This window comes from Notamacropus eugenii, chromosome 5 (genome assembly GCF_028372415.1).
Source record: "Notamacropus eugenii isolate mMacEug1 chromosome 5, mMacEug1.pri_v2, whole genome shotgun sequence".
Lineage (NCBI taxonomy): Eukaryota > Metazoa > Chordata > Mammalia > Diprotodontia > Macropodidae > Notamacropus > Notamacropus eugenii.
The window spans coordinates 444,850,352-444,877,540 of record NC_092876.1 but is presented as its reverse complement, the minus strand read 5'-3'; the positions used below and the strand labels follow the sequence as shown (position 1 = coordinate 444,877,540).

Sequence of the window (27,189 nt, the reverse complement as noted above, 5' to 3'; positions counted from 1 at the left end):
TCTTTCTGTATAAAATATCCATCTTATCCTCATCAAATGTACAGATTCCTTAAGAGTATGGCCAGCTTGTTTTGACATCATAAATAGTGCAGACTCACTAGAAACGTCTCCCGTCACAACAGGTGTCATAATAAACTTGCTATGTGAATCAAAAGATGGCTTAAGTCGTCAAATTCCTTTGAGGCAGTATATTTTGTAGTCTATGGGTGCTGGGAACCCCAAATGGAGGTGTACAGGGAGTGGGTCTGTCTCTTATACAACTGAAATGCTAGAGGAAAAACCAACACAGGAATTAGATGGGGCTGGACAGCTGCATGAGGTGTGGGGGAGGGGTGGACCACAGGAGGTCTCCTCTTCCCCTTAGCTACAGAACAAGAAGGTTTAGTGGCTGGTGAACCCCTTTCTTGACTAGTGTCTGCCTGATTCCCCTGGCAGTGCTAAGGCATGCCCTTGGGTCCTGGTGTTGGTGCTTATGGGCTCCAACCCCCTGGGGCTCAGGATTTCCTCCTGGTTTGCTTGTCCCCTTCAGCCAAAGCAAGAAGGACTCTCCTTAATGATTTTCCTAACCTCCAGATGTTGAGAGCCTCTTTGCTCCTTCATCTGATTTCACTATTCCAGGATTTTTCTGGGGTAGTATTCTTTGGGTTTTTCAAGGTCAACAAGGGGAAGGTGAGAGCATTTACAATTTACTCCACCATCTTGGCTCCCAGAAGTTCATGGTCAAACTTTTAATCTGTGACTGTAATTTAGTCTCAGGAGCAGCTGCTGCTGTTACAGGGAGTCCTGCACTTCTCACTCAATTCTGCTGGACTCCTGGCCAATATGTTTGAAAATCTCCACTACTGGTTTGGCTTCAGTCCTCCTTGGCAGTTCCTGTTCTGTTCTACCATGCTGGAGTCTGCATTGGTGCAGCCTGTGTGCTGTGCTCTCCCCCAGCCTGGGTAACAGATTCTTCCCATCGACCTTGCAGACTGTCCTAGGCTAGGAATCTGAAATACGCTCTATCCTAGTGGATTCTGCCACTCTAAAATTTGTTCATATACTCTTTTTAGAAGTATCTGAAGGAATTTGTGGTAGAGCTAAAGTGAGTCCCTCCTCTCACTCCATCATCTTCAAGACTCATTTCTCTTTAAAAGCACAAAGTTTTTCTTTCCTGTCCCACAGGAGACATAAATTTTACGAGCACAAGCACTGTCACTTTCATAATTTAATGTCACCCCACCAAGTCCAGTGCCCTACTGACCTTATTGTGAACTGCCAATGAGAACAGAATTGATAAACTTATCTTTTAGAGTTGGGCTCCCCCAATGTTTAATTTCACTGGGTGGCACTATCCCTCCCCTGCCCCCTGTGCAGCAGGTCTTTGGTCAGAGGGCCACTGGGGGCAGCAGGCTTTGATCAGTGAAAGACATACACTTGATCATAGCCTTAGCACTGGAAGTGACCTAAGACAAGAACACCTATTCCATGCAACTCATTTTAGAGATGGGGTGCCCTGGGTCTAGAGGTGACTTTTCGAAGATCACATGGAGGCAATAATGAGAAGCAGAGCTGAATCTGAACTCATTGTCCAGTTTCAAATCTCCTTTCCATTACACTAAATGTATTTAGGTGGAAACTATCCTAAGGAAAGCATGGGCAAGTCAGGTTTAGGAAGGGTAATCAATGCATCTAGAAGGATGATCTCAGTTGCAAGAAGAGACTAAACATCACCAGTAAGGTAACCAGATCTTATATTAAGGTAGCAAATTTGTTTTGGAAAAAAAAGCAAAGAAAAATGGAAGCGAGGAAAGAGTTAAGGGTGAGAGAGAACTTACTGGGCCAGAGCCATGAAGACATATAAGGAATTGAGGTTCTTAACCTTGGGAATATGAACTTTAAAATATGTAAACATTTTATTTGTTTTAATTGGCCAAAATCTGCCTTCTCATTCTCTTCCCACCCCAACCCTTCTACATTGAGAACACAAGAAAAATAAAACCCATTACAAATAGAGAAAATCAAAACAACTTTATACATTGAACATATTTTAAAAAAAAACTCTCACTCTACATTCCATGTCCTTTCTCTCTTTATCAGGAGGTGGGGAATATCTTTCATTATTAGTTCTCTGGAATTATGGTTAGTTAATACACTGATAAACAGTTCAGGTTCAGGTTCAGCACAATAGAATTCCATCATATTTATATAATATAATTTGTTCAATTTATGAACACTCCCTCAAATTCTAATTCTTTGCCACCAGGGAAAAAGGCTTGTACATTTTTCATACGTGCTTAGAGTTTGTTTAAGGGAGCGAGGTGGCACAGTGGACAGAGCTTAGGGTCTTGAGTCAAAAAGACTCATCTTCCTCAGCTCAAATGTAGCCTTAGACAATTACTAGCTGTGTGATCCTGGACAGATCATTTAACCCTGTTTCCCTCAGTTCTCTCATCTCTGAAAAAGTGGCAAACCAGTCCAGGATCTTTCTCAAGAGAATCTCAAAAAAGAGTCACAAAGACTCAGACACATCTTAAAAATGACTGAACTACAACTGAAGAATTTGTTTTGTTTAGGATTAGTTTCTCCCTTAATTTACCTTCCCTCTAACTCTCCTTCTCCCCTTCTGTTTCCCTCTAACTATGTGTGTTGTGTATTCTTCCTTCTTTTGGACTAATTCAGATGAAAGAGAGGTTCAAGTGTCAGTCACTTTCCCTATCCCCTCCTGCATGTCTATATACATACCTACTTGCATGGCTTGATTATGTGAGACAATTCTCATTACCCTTTCTTTCCCTTACCTTTCCTGCCCTGGCGGTCTCACCTCTTTCCCCACTTTCTTTCCCTCTTTCCTTTCTTTTCTTAAGATCATTAAGGGAAGACATGATAGAAACACTCCCCATCTTTGTCTGATTGGATTCCTTTTATCATCACTTCTGATGGTAAAATTCAGAAGGTACTGATCAGCTGCTATATTTGAATGTAAGCAGTATCTCCTTTTTAATTCCTTTATCATTATTCATTCATTTTTACCTTTCTATGTTTCTCTTCACTCCCATATTTGAACTTCAGAGTTTCTCCATAGCTCTGGTCTTTTCATCAGAATGTTTGAAAACCCTCTATTCCATTAAAGATTCATTTCCTCCCCCTGTAAGATTATAATCAGTTTTACTGGGTAGTTATTCCACATATACTTGTGCTTTGCCTTCTGGAATACCATAGTCCAAATTCTTAGATTCTTCGTAGTGATGGCTGCCAAAACATGTGTGGTCCTCACTGTGGTTCCTTAGTACTTGAATTGTTTCTGGATGCTTACAATATTTTTATTTTGAAATGGGAACCCTGCATTTTGGCTATAGTGTTCCTGGGAGTTTTCATTTGGGCACTTATGTCTGGTGATGGCTGGTGAATTCTGTTTATTTCTACTTTGCCCTCTAGCTTTAAAAGATGTGGGCAGTTTTCTTTTACAATTTCTGGAAATGGGATATGAAGATCTTTTATTTGTTTGGTCATGGAATTCAGAAAGTCTAGAGATTTTAAATTTTTTCTCAGTCTTTTCCCCAATCAATTATTTTTGCTATGAGATACCTTATATTTTCTTTCATTTCCTCAGTCTTTTGATTTAGTTTTAACATTTCTTATTGCTTCTTGGAGTCACTAGCTTATATTTGGTTCATTTGAGTTTTCAAAGAACTTGTTTCAATGAGGTTTAATAGTACTTGTGTCAAGCTGTTAATTCCCTTTCTAATTCTTTCTGGCATAGCTCTCAATTATTTCCCCATTTTCCTTAAGTTTATGAAACAATTAATTAATTAATGAAACTATTTTCAAAAAACTCTTTATCTCTTCTAGACATTCTAGTTGATTGTGTGCCTAACCTAGATTTTTCTGTGAGGTTTTACTCATCTTACTTCCAATGCCTTCTTTCTGTTATTTATTTCATTTTTATCCTACATAGAGCTTGCTTTGTATATGTTGGTTTACATGCTGTCTTTTTATGAGATTGTAAGCTTCTTGAGGGCAGAGAACGTCTTTTGCCTCTATTTATAACCCCAGTTCATGGTAGGTGCCTAATGAATGTTGATTGATTGGTAACTGCCCAACTTTCATGATCCTGACCATAGCTCTGTGTTATTCCAACTGTTTCTCTGAAGCTTCTTGCTGTACTTTCTCCTTGATCTAGGAGGTCAGGATTTTGGCTATCATATTCCTGTGAGTTTTCATTTGGGGATATCTTTCAGGAGATAATTGGTAGATTCTTTCAATTTCTGTCTTGCTTTGTGGTTCTAAGATACCTTGGCAGTTTTCCTTTATGATTTGATATATGATATCTAAGCTCTGTTTTTGATCATGGCTTTCACATGGTCCAATAATTCTTAAATTGCCTCTTCTTGATCTACTTTTCCCAGGTCAATTGTTTTCCCTAGGAGATATTTCGCACTTCTATTTTTTCATGCTTTTATTTCATGTAGCCATTAGTTTTCACTTGACCAATTTTATTATTAAGAAATTATTTTCTTTAGTATTGTTCCATGCCTTTTTTTTTACCATGCTGTTAATTCTCTTTTCATTATTTTCTTCTATCTCTCTCATTTCTTTTCTCAATTTTTCTTCTACTCCTTTTATTTGATTTTAAAAATCTTTGGGGGGAGATCCTTTATTATTTTTTTTCTTTAGCTCTTCTAGAAATTATTTTTTTGTTTCTCTTCAAACTCCAATTTTCTTCAAAACGTTTTTTGAAAATGGTTTCAGGTCATCGTCTTCTAAATTTGTGTCTTGGACTTCCCAGTCACCATAGTAGCTATTTACGGTCAGATTCTTTTTTTTGTGCTGTTTGCTCATTTTCAATCCTATTTCTCACCTTTGTATTTTATATTAGAGTTGGGCTCTGCTCACCTCTGGGAGTATAGGGAATTTCTGACCTGAGTTCTTTTACTATAACCTTCTGTTTCTTTCATAGCTCAATTGGGTCTGCAAGTTTTCTTTGCTTCCCAATCAGTAAATTGAGAGAAGAGTGTGTTTGTGTTTCTTTCCACCTTTTAAAATCAAATTAGTCAATGGTTTATCTATTTTATTGGTTCACTTCCACTTGACCACTTTGAATTTTTAAGGAGTTTTTTTATTTAGTGGGATTTTGTACCTATTTTACAACGATTAATTCTCTTTTCATATCTTTCTTATATAGCTTTTATTTTGTTTTTTTAAATCATTTTTTTGCTCCTCCTTTAATTTATTCTTTAAGTCTTTTTATTGCTTGGTTTATGTCATCTGTATTTTTTTGAGACTGTGCTTGTCAATATTTTCACTTTGTTGTCTTCTACATTTCAGTCAAGTTTCCTCGTCACCATAGTAACTGTTTAGAGTTAGGAACTTTGTTCTTTTTTGTTTGCTCATTCATGCAACCTCCTTCTTGATGTTGGAACTCATATAATCGTTGGGCTCTGTTCACTTCTGGGATGAAGGAAAGTCTGGCCTAATCTTCTTTCCTTTAATTTTCTCTGCAGCTTTCATAGCCCATCTGGGTACCTGTATGTTTTCAGTGCTTCCAGAGTGATAGGGTCTGAGGAGATGTCTATTCACTGCTCTTCAGATCTGATCTGTGCAAAATGGCTCTGTTCATTGAGTATCAAAAGACTGATCATGGAGACTCTCCCTGCTAGGCCAATGGATGTTTGGTAGGTTCAAGTAATTGAATTGCTGGCTCTCCCTTGGCGCTGGTTTCACCAATGTTGATTTATATGCTGGTCTAAAATGTAAAACCAATTGCCATTCTGTTCCTGGGCTCCAAGACACTTTGTTCCTTGCTCAGTTCTCAGCTGGAACAGTGCTTCTTTAAGACTGTTCCTCTTCATCCTGGATCTGTGACCTGGAACTGATTAATGGCCAACAGTGCTTCCAGATGACTTCTGTTCTTGGACCCAGTTATAATTCAGGGGTCTTCTGAAGTCTCTTCCTGTCCTTGGGCTTCCGGCCTTGTGCTCTGTCTTAGCTCACTTTTTGTTCCTCGTTGGCACTGCCTCCATTGCATCTGAGCTGGCTTTTCTGGCCAGTCCCCCACACCAGTATCCACAGATTTCTCTCCATCTTCATAAGCTTCCTTGAGGTGGAAAAAATGACTCTGTGCATTTTTCCTGCCTTTTCTGATCCAAATTTGTTATGACACTTCTCCTAGGTTGTTTTGGAGATGGAATACTGGGTAAACTTGGCAAAAATGCTTCCTTTCACTAGATCATCTTGATTCCACCCCCACAGCAATGACTTTTCAGTCTCACAATGGAGAATTGACTTTTGTGATCCCTTAGTACAAGAATGGAAGGCTTCATAGAGGCAGATTCTTGGCAGGTTAGGAGCACAGGTCATGACTTAAGTGAAAGTATGTTATATTCCTAAATGGTCTATATGGACTCTAACTCAATAACCATTTCCCTTTTCAGTAATAATCTAGGAAAATCTCTTTATCTTGGCCAGCCCCATGTCTTGGTCATGAAGCCTTCCACGAGTGGACTTTTTCTCACTAGTCAAGTTTCTCTGAGAGTTGTTGTGGTGTCTCACTGCTTGATTCTTTGTCGGTACACATCAAGGCTTAGACTAGCTGCTTGAGGCTTCCTTGGTCCTAGACCAGACTCAGCATGGCTTGTCTAGTTTCCCTTTCCCAATGGAATGAAGAGAGTCTTTTGCCTATAACCTCTATGAGTTCTTTGCTTTCAGGGTTAATGGAATGAAAGAGACTAAGTTGGGAAAGTGCTAGGGTTGTGACTTTAACTACTGCTCCACAAGCTCCATACATCTAGGCCTACTCTCTGCAGTTGACCCAGTACCATGTTTTTGTGCTTCCTGCAGTGTGAATGATTGGATAGGAGCTGGGTGCTGGAAGTGATCTAAGGTTGGCATTTGGCAAGAGGCTACTTGGGATAGAAAAAGAAGTCAAGGAATTCAAGTCAAGAGTACAGGTTACTGTAGTGTAAATTGGCTCAATAAGGAAGTGAGAAAAATGAGGGGGAAAGGACACACTATATATTGTCACCAGGGATGTAGTGCCAAAAGGAGGGAGCCAGGTCATGACCACTTGAATGTCCAAAGATGGAAGGAGTGAGAAAAGAAGAGCTTGAGATGAAAGGAAATGTGTTTGGCATTGAGAAATAGGTTTGTATGCTATAAGGCGGAAAGGTCAGAATCATTGGTCTTTGGAGAGTCCAAGGGAATCAGAGAATGCTAACTATGAAGAAATGGAAGCAAGGGAAACTATCAGTGGATGGCTCTTGGTTCTTGCTGGAAATCTGCTGGGTGGGAGTTTTCTTCTTACTACTGTTAGAGGCTTTCTGCTTTTATTATTGTCATTTTGTATTTATAGCTGAAGAGGTTTCTTTTCCATCTCCTATCTGACTCAGTAGCTAAGGCACTGAGAACGAAAACAAGTGCTTTTGCCATTGAAATAATTGAAAGACATACAGTCCACATACTAGGACGTTGAGTTGGAACTTGACCTTATAACTTTTTAAGAATCAACTTTGTGACTCGACCCAAATTAAAAGCACCAGTTATTAAATTTAACAAAAATGAAGTAACTGTGGGGAGGATTTGAAATCATTCTGAATGGGGATAATTTTGCAAGCATGAAATGCTAATACACAAATAGCTGGGATCAGGAAAAATAGTTTTTAAAAATATTGCCACGACCAAACTAGCATTGAAATGGAACAAAGATTTTACCATCCTAACTATTACACTTCAAAGTATTCTGCCACACAGGACATCATTCCATTACCTGACTATTGATCATTTAGAAGGCCTTCTAATTGCTATAGTGAGCCTGCTGTAAAAATATTTACAGCTATTTCTAAGTCAAATCCAATTAGTAAGCATTTACTCAGCTAAACTCTTCTAGGTCCTTTGCTAATCCATGCAGGTGATATAAAGAAAGGAGAAACAGTTCTTGATCTTGAGAAGCTACTAATCTCATTAGGTAGACTACAAACAAATTATTGTGCACAAAAAAGATCTAGGCAAGAGAAAAATGAAATTATCCTAGAGGGGTGATAGTCCTTTGCTTTAATTAAAAATGAATGATAGGGACTTCTGCTGCCAAAATGGCAGAATGAAAAAGGCAGCCTCTGAAGGCCTCCCAAATTCCCCTCCAAATAATGAGAAAACTGCTTTAGAATTGGTCTAGTAACAGTGAAGCAGCTTCCCAACCCAGCAGAAAAGTTCTATCTCACTGGGCTGGGAGGGGAAAGAAAGGGTTCCAAGAGCTACCTCAACAGCAGGGGTTCTCTCTGAGCCTGGGGAATCCCAGCAAGGAGGCCCCACTCTCCTTCATACCAGCAGCCCCCCTAGACAAGTCTGAGCAGGGCAGGGCACAACAGCAATGCCACCCCCAGCACAAGCCACCAGCAAGAGGCCTGGACTCCATTGCTGACCAGTGGTGAAGTCCTTCCCTGGGGCTGGCCAACAGCAAGACACAGCCTCCTGGGGACAGCCCAGCAGAGAGACCAGTTCCATAGTTCATGAATTTGTATTAGTGCAAAATTGCCACTTGAACTTCACGAGATTATGGAAGGCCTAAAGCCTTATGTACATATATTCATGTATCAGCTTGTTTGCCTGCCTAAATTAGACGAGTAGATATTTTGAACCTAGAATTGAAATTGGACAAGAACTACCTGAGGTCAAGGCATAACTCATCCTCCTATTCAGGTCGTCAGAGGAATGCAGAAATAGTTGATGGATTCAGTAACGGATCAGTTATTTTTATGAATCAAATCAAAAGATGCAAAATTCAAAATTCTTACTTTTTATTACAAGATATTAAAAGTTCATTTGTTCTTTTAAAAAACTCTCCCTTCCTAGTCTGAACATTCTTAAACACTTGTAAGTGACTATCTTCATTTACCATATGTGGTTTTTTTATTACTAGAGTTGCTTTTATGAACACGAGCTTCTGCCTTGATAACGAATTCTTTTGTCACAAAATTTGGGCAGCTAGGTGGTGCAGTGGATAGAGCACCAGTGCAGGAGTCAGGAGGGCCTGAGTTCAAATCTCACCCCAGACACTTGACACTCAATAGCTGTGTGACCTTGAGCAAGTCACTTAACTCCAGTTACCTCATCCTGGGTCATCTCCAGTCATCCTGATGAATATCTGGTCACTGGATTCAGATGGCTCTGGAGGAGAAGTGAGGCTGGTGACCTGCACAGCCCTCCCTCCCTCAAAACAAAGTCAAGTGCAAGTCATGTCATCATTTCTGTGATGGCGTGGTCTTCTTCAGCAACAAAGGATGAACACACAATTTGATTGATGCCTCCGGGATGTATATCCTAGTCTTTTCCTGGTAAGCACTCCCACCCTCACTATCGAACTATCATTTGTAATACAGAATGAGTTAAACAAGACTGAACATAGCAAGAGAATCTGGTACCCTGTACTCCTTTCTACATCTGTATTCCCCATCATGTTTTCTTCCAAGAGGAATAAAACATGTTTCACCATCTTTTCTCCCAGACTAGCATTGTTCATTACAATTCATCAGTCTATTGTTCAGGTATTTTCAGTCATGTCCAACTCTTCCTGACCACATTTGGCGTTTTCTTGGCAAAGGTATTGGAGTGTGTGTGTGTGTGTGCATGTGTGTGTATACGTATGTGTGTGTGCATATGTGTGTGTGTATCCTTGATTCCTGTCTTTGAGGTTTCTCTTCTTATTCTAGTGGAACTGATTTTGTTCATGCAAAATCTTCCTTCATCAAAGGTGCGCTAAGATTTCTACTTTTCTTTCCTGGTCACCTCCATCCCTATCCTCTATTTTGGGTTACCAGTGTGCCCTTCAAACATAGCTCTAGAAGGTCTTGTCCATTTACTCCCTCATTTTGAATGCTGTATGCTAGAGATAAATACTTTGTCTATTTTCATTGGAACTCCTTTAAAAAGTCCAGGGAAGGAAAGGATCCTGAGATTGAAGGGTGATAACTGATTCCAGCCACATCAACCCTTTCAAATAATTTATCAGTTTGTAGAGCGGCAATCTGAATGTGTGTAAGTCTAGCAATAATACCAATATCCTCTGATATTAAAGTTGCATATTCAACTTGAACTCATTGTGATGTACATATGTTTACCTGGTGCCACCCTTACCTCTGTCAAACTGATTTCTAGTTTGCCTTGAAGTTGTTCTAGGATACAGAATTCATCCTCTACCCTGGCCTGCTGAGTTTGGTTACTTCTGGGACTTCTTATGTAAGTCTGCTCCATTAATCCACCTTTTAAGAAACACTTTTTTTTAGCACCATTGCCCAATAATGTTAATTTATGATGGTACTCATTGGGACTTCTTAATGCTAAGCCCCCTTATCCATTCTGTTTTCATTATATCCATTGAGATTGTTACCTTTTCCCCCAATTATCTGTTGATATCTCTTTTATGTCTGCTATTCTCCACCCTATCCCTAATGCTAACCCCCCACAAGGGGTTGTTAGCTGTGAGACCCTGAAGATCATGGAACTTTTTATCTTTGTCCCTCAGGTACCAAACCTGGGGCTTGCACATAGAAGATACCTAAGAAATTCTGGTTTTAAGAATTAAGAAACTTATACAGATGCACAAATAGGCTCTTCTTTCTTATTCTTGTTGAACTAGGCTGTTGAATCCTCTGTTTCTGTAGGCTCTTTACAAAGTTTATGGTCATTCTTAAATGACCATCTTTTGTCTCACAGACAGTAGGGACATTGTCTTTGGATTCAAGATCAAAGTACATGTTTCATCTTTACAGGTTGTCTTGAAAAGGAATATAAAGGAATTGACTATTATCTCCTTAAGAAATCTTTCCTGTCAGATTCCATAATCACTCATCTTCAGCACAGAGGAGTTGATTTGAAGCATTATCTCACCTTTATGCCCTTTAGGATTATATTATGATTATATTTTCTACACATTTTCTCCATTTAAAAGAAAAAGTCGAAGGTATTGAAATCATGAAAGAAGAAGAAATAAATTATGAAATTAATAGTCTAATGAGGTACTGGCTCATCAGGTACATTCATAAGCTTCTATTGGGAATGCATGTGATTATTAAGATAGTGATCTGGTAGAAGATAGTAAAAATCTAAAAATAAAAATTGTATACTTTTAGCCCTGTAATTCCTATGGGAACCTTTCCAAATGGGAGAATGTAATTTTTTTTAAAATAGCTCTCTGTTCAGTGATATTTATGGCATGGTACTGACCCTGGGGGAATCGCTTAGCCTCTTTTTGCCTCAGTTTTCTCATCTATATAATAGGGATAATAATAGCACCTCCCTCCCCGCATTGTTGTGAGGATGAAATGTGATCATTGTAAACCATTTAGCATAATTATTGGTTCATACTAAGAAATGTTGAAATGTTGTTGTCACTGATATAATTGAAAGCCTATCAAACAGGGAACTGGTTGAGTCATTTCTGGTTTCTAAATGCAATGAAATACTACCATAGATTAAAATCAGTATCTGAACTACAAAGAAATCTGGAAAAATCTCTATGAACTTAGGATGGAAAACAAATAGAAGGTAACCAAACTAAAAACATAATAATAACAACTCTACAAGAGAAACTGTTTTCATAAATTAAAAGGGAAGACAGAGATGAATGATGAACAAAGGAGAGATAGAAGACAGTAACTTGATAACATGAAATAAACATTATGAGAGGCTAAAAACCCAAATTCTCAAATATGTCATTTTAGAGTATGTTAACTGACTGCTAATAATGGCTAAATTCATGTTTAAAATATCATAAAACTCTCAAAGCGTTATGCCTACTTCTTAGATTACTAAGAGTGTTCAGCCAAATTTTTAATGTGCCTTGATTTATTCAATGGCCAATATATAATTTAGACTACTCACATCTAGTTGCAAGGTAATTTTGATACAGTTTCTGCTTGTATCTTTTCAAGACTTCTTAAATGTTGACATTGTTTTACTGGAGAACTCAATGAATTCATTGACCTCACTGCTTTCAAGTAGAAGTATGAAACATCAAAAAGGCAAATACCATGTTCTAAGAAGTATAGTTACCCCAAGATAGATATGTGAATTAAGAATGTGTAGTTTCCTGTCATCACAACTTATTGCCATGTTGTTGTTCAATTGTGTCAGTCATGTCCTCTCTTTGTGACCTCATTTGGTGTTTTCTTGGCAAAGGTACTGGAGTGGTTTTCCATTTCCTTCTCATTTTATAGATGAGGAAAACTGAGCTTAGAAAACAGGATGAATGATTTACCCAGGGTCATCCACCCAATGTTCTCTGAGGGTGAATTTGAATTCATAAGATGAGTCTTCCTGATGAGTCTTTCAGCACACTATCCCACTGTGCCAGCTAACTGCCCTATACTGCCATCCACAGTTTGAGTTCTGCTTACCTACAGGGAACAATTCAATACAATTCAGCTGCTCCTGTGATATGAAATAGTGACAGGAATTTCCATAATATTCTAACAAGGGATGCAGTGGTCCAGGGGATTCTTCTAACAAGATTCCCCACTGTTTTGGACTTATGCATATAATGATCAGCTTTAGTGCTGGAGAGACCTGACCACCTGAAAGGAAGACCAACCTTCTTATCTAAAAGCCTTTGACTTTTTCTGCCAACACTCTGTAGTTCTAGGGACAATTACTTAATGGAAAAGTTTGGCTTGTATGAAAGGTTTCTCCAAATAAGAAATTTCTTTTATTTCATCTTCACAAAAGATATGCCTAATAAACACAAGATATAAAAGCACTGCATCTCCAGACCTCTTAAATTCACAATGTCACCTGTAAAGCTGAACCCAGCAAACTCAGATTTGATGTTTGGTCATTTATGTAGGTGAAGCAGCCAGATGTTGACTTTCCTAGTTGAGCCCCAAAGTCCTTGTGGCCACATGGGAAAAGTTGGCAGGATAATTAGGTGGGGTGGTGGGAGAGAAAGGACAGCCGAGCTCCCCAACATCCCGGAAAGAATTACATTACACATGTCCTAGGGGAGGGAGAGAGAGAGAGAGAGAGAGAGAGAGAGAGAGAGAGAGAGAGAGAGAGAGAGAGAGAGAGAGAACAACTCAGAAGATTCCTATCCTTTTTGAAGTGATGCAACATCCCACCATTTTTCTCCTATCAAGGGTGGGAAAGGATCAAAGTACCACAGAGTTTTTGCTGTGTCTTACTAAGGTGCTGATTCTTTTTGGGACTGAGTCATAAGAGGCAGGCAGGGCAGCTCTGAGCATGTTCCATCCTTGTCACTATGACGCTAACATTAGAATAGGCAGAGAGGCATAAATAAATGGACAAGTCTTTCATAATAAATTCATTTATCATATTTGTTGTAAGTATGAGCTTAGTCCTTTCTTGAGCTTATAATCTGGGAAAGAACTCAATTTGAGAGTACTCCCATTATTGCCATAAAGATACTCCAAATTACTTGGAGAAAATCATATCTCATAAGGTTGGACTTTCCTATCTTTATTTTAGCCTGAGGGTTCATGGAATCATAATTGGGTAAGGATAAGGACTGGATGTGTGATTTCACTGGAATACAGAATGCTCCTTGGTAATTAAATGCCACCTAACAATGCAGGCTGGCATCCCTGCAATTTACTTAGATGGTTGCTTAGCATAACAAGGAGCTGTCCCTCAGTCACTATGTGTCAGATGCAAACTTGGATCCAGTCTTTTTTGACCTCTCTATACACTAATATTGGGCTCGCCTTCTAGGCACATTATCACATGTACACACATATATCTATAGATATTTATAAATATATATAATCATATACACACATAGATATAATTATATACATATTGTATGTTATACAATATTGTGTATAAATATATACATGCATGTAATCACATATATGCTTGTCTTATCTGTGTATGATATATATAAATACATATACATGAATGCCTATGTGTAAATGTGTACATTTATATGTATATTTTCATGCTTTTCATTTGCACAAATTCATACATACTTCTTTTAATTTTTAGGAAACAAGTATTTTTCCTAATGAATTATCTTGTAGAAGGTACAAAGTTCGTTAATTAGACAAAAAGTGAAAAAATTCAATTGTTATTTATCCATTTAAAACTATTTATCTAGTTATACCCATTTTTTCATAAAATGATTTTTAAAATTTTCCTATTTTTTAAACTTAACAAGTTACATAACATGAATATGTCAACATTTAGAGCAGAAAAGAACAGGCTTGTTCTTGAGACCAAATCTCTATGAAATTGGAGGTGGCATTCTTTTTTGATATATCATGGATTCAAAATGTTACTTCCAAATCTGCCCTGATTGTTTGTATGTGATTCATTCTAGTCTTTCTTCTATTATATTTTGTATAGTAATAAATGCTCCAATGATTAGCTTCTCTTTCTTTTTTTTGACACTATACCTACAATCTGTTTCTCTCACCCTCTCCTGTCACCTCCCTCCTTTTGCCTCCCCCTTCAAAAAGAAAAGAAATAGTTTCAAAAATTATTATAACACATATGGATGGATAGTCCAGCATAACAAATATACCCACCTTGACCCTATTCACAATTTATGACTCAATCTGCATCTTCAGTCCATTGCTTCCACTTTTAGGATACGGATAGCATGGTTCATTATTCATCCACTGAAACTGTGGTCAGTCATTTCACAACCAGAGTTCTTAAGTCTTTCACATTTATTTTTCTTCATGATATTGTGTTGATTTCTTCACCATCTTATTATTGTAAATTCTTTCATTGTTTCTGCTAACTTCATTTTGTATCAGTTCATAGAAGTCTTCCCAGGTTTCTCTAGCACCATACTTGTATAATACCTTATTATGCAATAATTCAATTCTTTAATATACCATAATTTGTTCAACCACTCCACAATGATGACCATCCAAGTAGTACCCAGATCTTTTTTCTGCAAAAAAAGGTCTATTATAACTATTTTGAATACCTACATGTCTTATCCTTCTTTTAAAAATTTCTTTGGGATATTGGCCTCGAAATGGCATTGCTCCTGAAAGAGTATAGATGATTTAATGATCTTTCAGCACTGAATGGCAGACCAATTCAGTTCCACCAACAATGCTTCAATATTCTTGTTTTCACATACCCCTCCAATAATTGTCATTTTCATCGTAACCATCTTTGTCAATCTGATTGGTATGAAATAGAAGCTGAGAATTACTTAACTTTACATTTTGCCAGTAATTAGTGATTTTAGATTATATTAAAATGGATTTGTTCCCTTCAAAACTACCTTTTTCATGCCTTTGAGTTTTAGATTCTGTCATTTAATTGTAGTGTTGGAAGACATCACAGAGTTCATTGAGCTCAAGGCTTTTATTTAATCAGGTCAGAAAGGTCAGAAAGGCTAAGGGACTTGTGTAAGTTGATACAGTTAATTAGTTGAAACTAGAACGAGGTTCTAGAACTAGAACTAAAACACAGATTTAAATCTCTTGAATTCTAATTCAATTTACCTGCCAGTGGAATAAAACTCTCCCTTTTTCTTCTGTAGAGAACTAGAATACGAAACAGAGAGTTGCAATCAAAAATACTACTGGAGGAGGAAAGAGAAAAGCATAGAGATGAGCTGCAACCTATCCATGAGAAGGCAAGGTAGTAGAGTTGCTGTACACTTTTTCTCATTTCTTCAAGAAAGATTTTATTGAATGTTGGCCGTGTTCACAGTAATGAAAGTGGTGGGAAGCAGGCAATAAGGATGACTATTGAAGTTATGAATAAAAATGGGAGCCACATTAATGGATATGAGATAAATGCTTCCTGTTTCATTCATACATTCTCTTGAACAGGCTGATGATCTTCAATCTTACTGACAATGCTTCTTGGCTGACCAGGGCCGCTTTCAGAAATCATGACAGGTGAATTGACAAAAACCCCTATCTCAGGACTCGATGCCTAATTCCATTTCTCCCTCTTTATAGGATCCACTGGAAAAATATCTGGAAACATCTCATCTCCTGTCTCATCTATGAACCATCCAAAATCCACAAGTGACATGTCTACTTGATAAAGAACCATCATCAACAGGGAATACCTGTCTTCTTTGCTTTCCCCTTTTGTTCCAAGCTATTACTTCTGAGTCTTGGATAAAATGGCATTCAGTAACTGTATTCTTCTTGATGAGATGGAGGTCCACTAGCCTTTACTTTGTCCTTTGTAAATGTACCTCCCAAGTCTTTGAGAGTCTAGCCCTCACAACCTTTTATTTGCTGAGCATGGAGAACAGAGTATGTAGGTGATATTCAAGAAATGGGAAACATAAATTGTAAATGTAAGGAACCAGGAAGATGATGACATTATTGAAACTGATGAGGAAACATTAAAAGCTATTTGAGTCTTAGAAAGATGCAAATTTGGGGGGATATAACTTCTCATTATTGAATCTAAATTGTGATCTTGGCCTTCCTGTTATCATTCACTTTAGAATTTCGTGGTGGATGGAGGTCATCCTTGTGGAGCGTATTGTTTTTAGATAATTCTTTAAGAAACAAAACTTAAACACTTACATTTTAGAAAATGTTGGCACTTTCTTATGTTCAGGCTTAATGGTGATTCGCAAATAATTTCTCAAAGATTATTTAGTGGTTCTACCATGATCTTATCAGTTTCATAGGATGAAATCCAGTTTTCTGTTCATATATTGTTGAGATATCCTTGATGCTTAGTGAAAAAGTCAAGATCCAGCGTCTTCCATGTTCTGAAGCAAAAGAGGTTTCCATATTTACTTTCTAGTGTACCACTACAAAAATCCTTTAGTCCAATCAAGAACTAATTGTCATGTCTCAAAGACAACTCATGCAAATTCCATCATAAATGATCCTTTGTTCATGGAGTTTCTTCTGCCTACAATGTCTGCCTTACCATCTCAAACTGTTCAAATCTTTATTTTTCCTTATCCCATCTTGAGGACCTTGACTGTGAGGCCTACTTGATGACGGCAATTCCCCGCCTAAAACTGTCAAATCATAAGAAGTTCTGGCCACACTCTTCATTTCACTTCTCATTCTGCTAACCTATCTCCACACAGGCTATCTTGGTCCCAGTGGTAATGGAATCCTTCTGCCACCACACTCTAGTTCTCCTTTATTCTTTGTGTTCCTGAATCACAATGTAAGTTCATTGAGGCTGGGGACCACTTTGCAGTCTAATTTTTGTATTGCGGTAGCTTAGCTGAGGACTTGACACATAAGAAGCACTTAAGAAATGTATCATCTTTCTACCTCTCTATACACACACAAGTACATGTGTGTGTGTGTATGAATGTATATATATTCACATACACATATATTTGCACATACATAGGGGGTGTGTGTGTGTGTGTATGAATGAATGTGTATGCATGTATATATATTCACATACACATGTATCTGCACACATATAGGGGGGGTGTGTGTGTGTGTGTGTGTATGTGTGTATATCTAAGACCAGGTTACTTCTTCGTCAAGCCTCCTCTAATGTTCTTCCAGCTGCGCAGTGGTCTTCTTGCTTTAATTTTCCAAAACACAGAGTCAGATAGCTCTTCTAGCATTTCTACTGGTTTTGTTTGTGAACATCTCTTCCAGTCCATTCCTCTGAATCGTGAAGCCCCCTGGATGCAGAAACTGTCTTTTGTCCACAGAGAGGGAGCTTACATTGTGTGATATTAGGATGGAAGTCCTTCTTCTGGCATACTCTGGATGTCTGCCTTTCACCAAATCACTCAGAATCTTAGTGTTCTGGTCAGCTCTCTGCAAGTAAATGGCAGTGAAGGTGCCAGCCTGCCTTGAAAAAAGAGTAGTTTCTTGAACTGGAGCCCCTTTCACCTTTGGATTCCCAGTCCCTAGCCCTATCACCATTTCTTTCCCTAACCATATTACTATCCCTTACTATCCTTATACTCCTCCTTATCTCTATCTCCATGTCTATACCTGTCCCCCTCCTATTCCCAACCCAAACTCCATCCCTAATCTCATTTATATCCCTAGCCTTATCCTGATTCTGATTCTTCATCCTCACAGCACCTAACCATTGAATTTGTACATCAATATGGATTGAGTGAATAGATCTTAGAGGATTAATTAGAGGACAGAGAACCCAGAGATGCAACTTTAGTAGGTACAAACCAGCTACTTAGAAAACTGAGTTCTGAAACCTGGAGAGGAAAAGGATGCAATAACATGAAAAGTGGCATAATCCTTTAGGGTGAACAATTTTCAGGTTGAGGAATTGCTTGAAAAAATGAAAAACTTCTCAATCACCACTTCCAAAGTAAATATGGAAGCTATAGAAGAAGACATAGCAGAAGAATTATTGGCCTCAGAGTCCTCCTATTTGTTAAGTCAGTCTGATTCTTGAGTCAGATAAAAGGAAGAATCAATTAGTTTCAAGAAAAGAGATATGTTAGAGATCACAGTGTGAATGTAGCATGGCTGCTGGTGAATGACAAATAGCTGGAAAGCAATGGATTCACTTCAATGGCTGGTGTTTCTTTGGCTGCTTATGGTAAGTTAAGCAGCATTAAGATGAAGATAATTGGGGTTATGTGAATCAAAACTTTTGCAAACTGAATCATTATTTTAATCTTAAAAACAGCTTCATTTGTTTTTAAACTGCCATAACAGGTAGCTTATATTGCGTTGATCACATCTCAGATGGTTAGTCCTAGAAGGATCCTCAAAGTTCATCTATTTCAGCCCACCCATATTGTGGGTGAGAGAAATGAGGCCCAGAAAAGTCATTCAGCTAGCTAGCTAGCTACCCAGCTAAGACTTCAGGTGTCATGACCCTACATCCAGTGCTCTAAGTTCTTATTGTTGCCTAGCAACAGGAGCCAATTAAAGGCTACTGGTGTCTCTTACTAATACTAGAAAGACACTTGTAATGTTATATTCACTGAATTATTCATATTGTTAGATGCCAAAATCAAAAACAGATCAAGAATAGCAAAAAATAATTACAGTACAAGATAAAGAAGAAGAGGTTAGTAGAGGCCAACCTAGAGTTAGTAAAGCTGAAAGGCAGTCGTCCTGCTTCTGGTAAGTTATGTGCTTTTGTGTACAGATAACAACATTCTTAATTAACCAAAAAGAATCATTTGTTTCTGCTGGGTTATTCCTGTTTGGTTACCATCCTACTGCATTTTTCCTCTATATTAGAGAATTTCATCATTCATATAAAGGTTCTCAGATATTCACAATTTTTTCAAAAGAGTGCTGACATTGAGGAGAGAGGTATCAAGTCCACGGTCTATGGGTGTGACCCACAGAAATCCATTCATATTTGAATTTGACAACATCTAGCTTTTTACCAGGTGACAACCACTGTTACTTCCAGCTATGAATCAACGATTCTATACTCCTTGCAAGGTAAATAACATATTAGTTGTGGTTGAGGTGGAAGAAAAAGGAATAGAGAGATGGTACTGTGCCATTTACATATATAAGCACATATTTAACCTAATTGGCATTTATATCTTGAATTTTACATAGTCTAGGTTAGGGTCTACCACTTCCTTTGTAAACATGCTGAGGTAGATGTGTGTATGTATGTGTGTGTTTATATGCATGTATATAGGGTAGACGTATATTCTACAAAATCTGCAACTTACATGGCTTTGACTTTCTTTGAAAATCGAATTTAATGATTTTTTAAAGCAACTTTTTGCATTGTAGTGGAATTTGTTTTATGTTTTCTGAACTATTTTCCCTCAAGTTTTGGATGATTCTAGCAATATCATAGGATGCAGTTGCCTGAACTTCTTTGATTTGAAAAAATGGGATTAAAAACCAAAAGAATGAAGCTAGAAGATGATGGACAAAAGGTAAATTTTCATTATGTTAAACTTGTCATGAAGATTTATCTTGGGTGTATAGGTTTCAGTTCAGTTTAATTTGGCCAATTAAATTTATTGAGCATACTTTGGAATGCAGATACTATTTTCCTCTCATGTTGCCTTGTTTAGTCATTTCAAACATGTGCAATTATTACAGTATAAATACATTCCCCTCCAAAGTCATTAATGTTTTCTCTATGTGAAAAATATATTTTAAAGCAATTTTCTTGGAAAAAGAATTCAAAGTATTTCTATGGCAAAAAAAAGTTTCTTTCTGCTACAAAATTCTCATCAAAAGTCTTTTTCTCATGTGTATGATTGATATTCAGGTGAAAGGAAAAGAGGGTAAGAGGATGGGAGCTGTTCTACACAGTAGCTTTAGAAGCAAAATGACAACACACAAATATGCTGTCAAATGAGGGGTTTGGGGAACAAGTGATCTCTAAGGCATCTTTTAGCTTGGACCTGACTGTTTATGGCTATATTAATATATGGCAATAAAAAGATTTTAAATATAGTCTGTCTTGATTCCTAGCTATTGGATGATGCCTATCATCCCTTTGTTATTCCAAAGCAATTGATATTCCAGTGGACAGAAAATCAAGTTGGAATATGGTTTTCAGGATTTGGAATGAAAAGATACATGATGGAATTTCAATCAAAAAATATAAGAATATATATAAAAATATATATATAAGAATATAAAAAATATAATAACTTTTTATCAGATGCCATTTGAGAAAAACATAATAACCTATTCTATGAACAGTGCTGGATGCAAAATAGATGTTACAAATACTGGGATAACTAAGTATGTTTAATTCTCCAACCTTATTTGCTTACCTTTTCCTTCTCATCATATTCCCATATTCACGTTTTTAAGGAAATCTATGTTACCTTCTTTCTAAATGAAGTGTCAAGAAATACTTACTTTTGCACAGTATTTGTTAAAACCTTTATTTTTACTGTACCTTCTATGTGGATCATTTCTGTTTAGACTCTATATAAATAAACACTTGTAAGTAGACAAGCAGTATTATAGTTTTTGATCATTCAGATGAAATTTCACTGAAACAGATTTACAAATGTTTATCTGGGAAATTCCAAAGTTCCATTTCATTGGTAGTAATAAAATGTTGCTTTTTCATGTTGCTTTAAATATCAAGTCCTAGTTTGAATGACCCCTATGGCATTGACTAGAAGAAGAAACTGGTCAGAGGAACATAATAATTGGTCACACAAAGACAAACCTGAAAACCCTTCATTTCTCACCCAACACAATATCATTCTGGGAGCTTTCTAAGTGTAGCTTCCATCACAGGGTATTTCTAGAATTTTCCTAACATATATTGCTTGATTTCATAAGTCCACTAGAGCTCTGATACTGTGATGCTCCAGCTTGAAGTCAAATGAATCTGATGCAGTATCTTTTGATTAAAGATGAAAAAAGAATTTAGAATATTCTAAAAGCAATCACCATGGGACTCCTAGCCTCTAAGCAAATAATAACAAATATCTCATTTCCACATGTAATTATGATATAAGAAATGCCAACTCTCTTTTCCAGAAGTTGAACTATTATGCTACTTGCTTAATGTATTTTAGGGTTATACAATGTAGTATTTTGCTTCATTCTGACCTAGAGATATCTAAACATCTACTTGTGTAGACAATCTAAAACTTGGGTCTAGTTCAATAAAAAACTGGGATGTGGTGGAGGAAGCAGGCTTTTCCCAGCAAATACCATGTAGAGACTTATTATATGTGTGTCTTACCATCAATTGAAAAAATTCTGTACTTTAAGGATTTTCTTTAATGCTGGAAGACTTGAGTAGAGCCAGAAAATCAAAACTGTATTTTCCTTTTTTAAAAAAAATTATTAATTTTTAATTTTCAACATTCATTTCCATAAGATTCTGAGTTCCAAATTTTCTCCCCCCTCTCCCTTCCTTCACCCCAAAACACAATGCATTTTGGTCACCCCTTCTCCTAATTTTCCCTCCTTTCTATCATACCCCTCCCTTCCCTTTCTTGTAGGGCAAGATAGATTTCTATACCCCATTACCTGTATTTCTTATTTCCCAGTTTCATGCAAAAACAATTCTCAACATTTGTTCCTAAAACTTTGAGGTCCAACTTCCCTCCATTCCTCCCTCTCCACCCATCCCCACTGAGAAGGCAGGCAATTAAATGTAGGCTACACATGTGTAGTTTTACAAAAGACTTCCATAATAGCCATGTTGTGAAAGACTAGGTATATTTCATTCCATCCTATCCTGACCCCCATTTATTCTATTCTCTCTTTTGATCCTGTCCCTTCCCAGAACTGTTTAGTGCTAATTATTCCCTCCTCCCATTGCCCTCCCTTCTATCATACCCCCACCACACTTATGCCCTTCTCCCCTACTTTCCTGTAGTGTAAGTTAGATTTTCATACCAAACTGAATGTGGATGTTATTCCCTCCTTGGGACAAATGTGATGAGAGTAAGCTTCACTTTTTCCCTCTAACCTCCCTTCTTTTCCCCTCCATTGAAAAAGCATTTTCTTGCCTCTTTTATGAGAGATAATTTGCCCCATTACATTTCTCCCTTTCTCCTCCTAATATATTCCTCTTTCATCCCTTAATTTTATTTTTTAGGTATCATCCCTTCCTATTCAACTCACCCTGTGCCCTCTGTCTACATGTACATAATCCCTCCAACTTCCCAAATACTGAGAAAATTCTCAAGAGTTACAAATGTAATCTTTCCATGTAGGAATGTAAACAGTTCAGCTTTAGTAAGTCCCTCATGATTTCTCTTTCCTGTTTACCTTTTCATGCTTCTCTTGATTCTTATATTTGAAAGCCAAATTTTCTATTCAGCTCTGGTCTTTTCATCAAGAATTCTTGAAAGTTCTCTATTTCGTTGAATGATCATTTTTTCCCCCTGAAGTATTATACTCAGTTTTGCTGGGTAGGTGATTCTTGGTTTTAATCCTATCTCCTTTGACCTCTGGAATATCATATTCCAAGCCCTTCGATCCCATAATGTAGAAGTTGCTAGATCGTTTGTTATCATGATTAAATTTCCACAATACTCAAATTGTTTCTTTCTAGCTGCTTGAAATATTTTCTCCTTGACCTGAGAACTCTAGAATTTGGCTACAATATTCCTAGAAGTTTTTCTTTTCATATCTCTTTCAGGAGGTGATCAGTGGATTCTTTCAACATTTATTGGTTCTAGAGTTCTCTGGTTCTAGAGTTTCAGGGCAGTTTTCCTTGATAATTTCATGAAAGATGATGTCTAGGTTCTTTATTTTTTTGTTATGTCTTTCAGGTAATCCCATAATTTTTAAATTGTCTGTCCTGGATCTATTTTCCTGGTCAGTTATTTTTCCAATGAGATATTTTACTTTGTCTTCCATTTTTTTATTCATACATGTGCATCCATGTATACAAGTATATGTATGTATATATTTACCTATATGTACATATATATGTTTATATATGTATGTATGGTAGGCAAACATTCTACAAAATCTGCAACTTCAGACTCTTGAAATGTAACTTTATTTTTCTTTGAGAACTGACATTCAGGAATTTTTTTAAAAGTGTGCTTTAAGTAATTTTTTGCATAAAAGTGGAATTCATTTTATGTTTTCTTAATTATTTTCCCTCAAAAGTTTGGATGATTTTAGCAATATCACAGGATGCAGTTGCCTGAACTTCTTTCATTTGAAAAAATGGAATAAACAAAGAAAGAATGCATATGAGGTGGAAGATGATGGAGAAAAAGCAAATTTTCATTTTGTTTAACTTGTCATGAAGATTTAATTTGTGTGTATTTTCTCATTTGAATTACTAGATGATGAGTTGCCTAGAGGAAACAGAACTGGCCATAGGTAGATTTCAGTTCAATATAATTTGGCCAATTAAAATTATTGAGCACACTTGGGTATGTAGATACTGTTTCCCTTTCATCTTGTCTTGCTTAGCTTCTTGGAACAGGTTGAATTATTTGAGTATTAATGCATTCCCCTCAAAAGCCATTAATCTTTTCTATATGTGAAAATATATTAGGCACTTTGCATATTTTAGAGCAATTTTCTTTCAAAAATAATTCAAAGTATTTCCATTGCAAAAAATAAGTTTCTATTACATAGTTCTCTTCAAATCTCTTTTTCTTACGTGCATGATTGACATCCGGGTGAGAGGAGAAGAGGGTAAGGGGATGGGAGATGTTCTACACAGCAGCTTTAAAAAGCAAAATTACAATACACAAATATGCTGTCAAATGAAGGGCTTTGGGAAAAAGGGATCTCTAAGGATCCTTTGAGCTTTGACCTGATTGTCTATGGTTATATTGATATTTGGTAATAAAGGCTTTTAAATACAGTCTGTCTTGGTTTCTAGCTATTGGATGATGCCTATCATCCCTCTGGTACTCCAAAGCAACTGGTATCCGAGCAGACAGAAATTCAAATTGGTATGTGGTTATCAGGATTTGGAATGAAAAGATACATGATGGAATTTGAATTAAAAAATATAAGAGGTGAACACATCCTTACACTGGACAGTGACCATCTAAAAGTAAGCTTTAACATTAGCTTTTTATCAGATACCCTTGGAGAACAACATAACAACCTATTTTAATGGACAGTGTTGCATGCAAAATAGATATTACAGATAATGGAATACCTGTGTATCTTCTATCCTCCAACCTTACTTGATTACCCTTTCCTTCTCAGTATCATATTCTCATATTCATGTTTTTAAGGAAATCCATGTTACCTCCTTTTTAAATAAAGTACCAAGAAGTGCTTATTTTTGAATACTATTTGTTAAAACCCTTATTTTAACTGTACTTGCCACATGGTCCATTGTCTTTTAGACTCTATATAGAGAAATGCTGGCAAGAAGACAGGCAGTATTATAGTTTGTGATTGGTCAGATTAAATTTCACTGAAATAGATTTATAAATGTTTATCTAGAATATTCCAGATTCCCATTTCATTTGTAATAATAAAATGTTTCCTTTTTAATAAGCTTTAAATAACAAGTCCTACTTAGAACGACCCCTTATGTCATTGACTAGTAGAACAACTTGGCAAGGGGAACATAATTGTTTACACACAGACAAGCCAGAAAAACTCCACTTGGTTTTGTCAGTTCTCTCCCAACACAATCATTCTGAGAGCTTTCTAAGTGTAGCTTCCCTCACAGAATATTTCGAGAATTTCCCTAACATATATTACTTGATTTGATAAGTCCATTTAAGCTCTGATACTCTGACCCTCTACTTTGAAGTCAAATGAATCTGATGCAGTGTCTCTTGATTAAAAATACAAAGAAATTTCCAAAAGCAATCATCATTGGAGTGCTAGCCTCTAAGAAAATTACAACACATGCATGAAAAGGTGTATTTGTACGTATAATTATGATATAAGAAGTCCCTACTCTCTTTCTAGAATAGTGAGCTATAATGTAATATTTTATTTACTTCATTCAGACCTAGAAATGTCTAAACATAGACCTGTCCTGACAACCTAAAAATTGGGCCTAGTTCAATAGAAAAACGGGATGTGGTTAAGGGAGTAGCCTTGTTCCAGCAAAGACCACGTGGAGACTTAGTATATGTGTGAATTACCATCAGCTGAAAAACCTTTGGACTTTAAGGCTTTTCTTTAATGCTGAAAGGCCTGACTAGAGCCAGAAAAACAAAACTCGATTGTTTCCCTTTATTTTGATCACCAAAGTTGTCCTTGGTTTTCCTGCTTACATCCATTTTTGGGCAGTTTAAAACATTAAGAAGTTTAAGAGGGAATGTACAACCTCTATAATTCCCCAAACCATCCATCAAAAAATAAATTTGCTATTTGGGAGATTGTTTTTTTTTGTTTGTGTTTAGTCAATAGGTTCAATAATTATCTTGCCTCATAAAAGGAATGAAACTGATCTTTATATGTAGCTTGGAGATTCAATTCCATGACTTTGGCATACTTTGTATACAGCATTTTATCTCTGTCATTCTCTTATTACTGAAGATTTCCATTTTTAATAGTAATTAACTTTTAAAACAAGACTTCTTAACTTGGGATCCTTGAACTTGAATTTTAATAAATATGCTGACCAAATTTCAGGATAGCTGAATTCCTTTCTATAATACAATATACTTTAATTTATGAATTTAAAAAACATTTTAATAATAGGTCCATTTATAAGCTTCAATAGACTGCTAAAGGGGCTTATGACACAAACAAGCTTTAGAAACCCCCATTTAAGTTTAGGGAACATTTTTATCTCTTTCTTGCTAGCCTTTTACCAAAAAAAAAAAAATCAAGTAGAGAAAATATTTCTTGAGAAGTGGCATTTGGTCTCCAGTATGGGAGTTTGTTAATTTTTTTCCCCGTTACTTTTAAACATGAATATTTCCCCCATATCCTATATCTTCTACTCTTGACTAGGTAAGTGTAGATATAGAAAGTCTTTCTTCACTTAGAATACACTGTATAAATTGTTATTCCCCCTCCTTTCTCTACCCTCCTTTTTTTTTAAACTACAGAAGAATCTTTTTATAGCCACAGATGCAGAATATATTCCTATGGATCATTTTCCTGAGATAATTTAATCTGGGTTCCTCAGAAAGGATCTCAAAGAAGTTTCATTTTTAGGTTCACCATGTAAAGAATTAGACAATCTATTCATCTGAATCAGTAAATGTAAAATAACACTTTCCATTTTCTTTCCAAGTGGCTCAGGGTCTAAAGAGGAAAGACTGCAAGAAAATACTTGTGCATCAAGAGACTTCAAATCATGGGAACAGCAACACTAAATTTTAAGAACAAAATTTATAATAGAGACAACATGGAGAGATGACAAATGGAAAAATACAATTAGCATTGTAATACTTATTTACTTTTAATCATTTCACTTTCATCCAAACATTGTTTTCGCAGAGGATGAGTCTACCTAAGTTGAAAACTGTTAATATTATAGGTCTAACTGATAATGTATACTGTACTGCATTTCTAAATAAATTGATTATAACATACTACACATATGCTCTCCTTTTTGTTGGCTTTAGATTTGGAATTCCATCAGTATGAGTGAAGGCACAGTGCAAAAAGCAATCCTCCCCACCCCCTCCCCAATCTAATTTTCAGTCTTTTTCAGTCATGTCTAAACTTCATGATCACTGCCTATACCAGTTTCAGAAATTTTGCATTGAACACAAAGTCTTAACTTGCTTATAGTCACAGAGTACTTAATACATGTTAGATATAAGATCTGAACCTAGGTGGTCTTCTCAAGTCGAATCATCTCTCCACTTTCCCATGCTAATTTTGCTTCAGAATTCATATGTGAAAAAATGAAATAAATGCACATATCTATATATAAATTATA

General features: G+C 36.6%; 2 long non-coding RNA genes across 3 annotated transcripts; both read left to right on the top strand.

Annotated features, from left to right (window-relative positions):
- Positions 1-15,494: 15,494 nt before the first annotated feature.
- LOC140507203 (uncharacterized) lies at positions 15,495-16,103 on the top strand. The gene is made up of 2 exons (XR_011968242.1): positions 15,495-15,588; positions 15,915-16,103. It is a non-coding gene; the product is annotated as an uncharacterized lncRNA (long non-coding RNA).
- Positions 16,104-18,765: 2,662 nt separating this feature from the next.
- On the top strand, positions 18,766-26,861 carry LOC140507202 (uncharacterized). 2 transcript variants are annotated; one of them, XR_011968241.1, is made up of 4 exons: positions 18,766-19,007; positions 19,684-19,792; positions 24,199-24,375; positions 26,536-26,861. It is a non-coding gene; the product is annotated as an uncharacterized lncRNA (long non-coding RNA). The 2 variants fall into 2 exon arrangements; XR_011968240.1 differs by having other exon boundaries at positions 18,766-19,337.
- Positions 26,862-27,189: the final 328 nt, after the last annotated feature.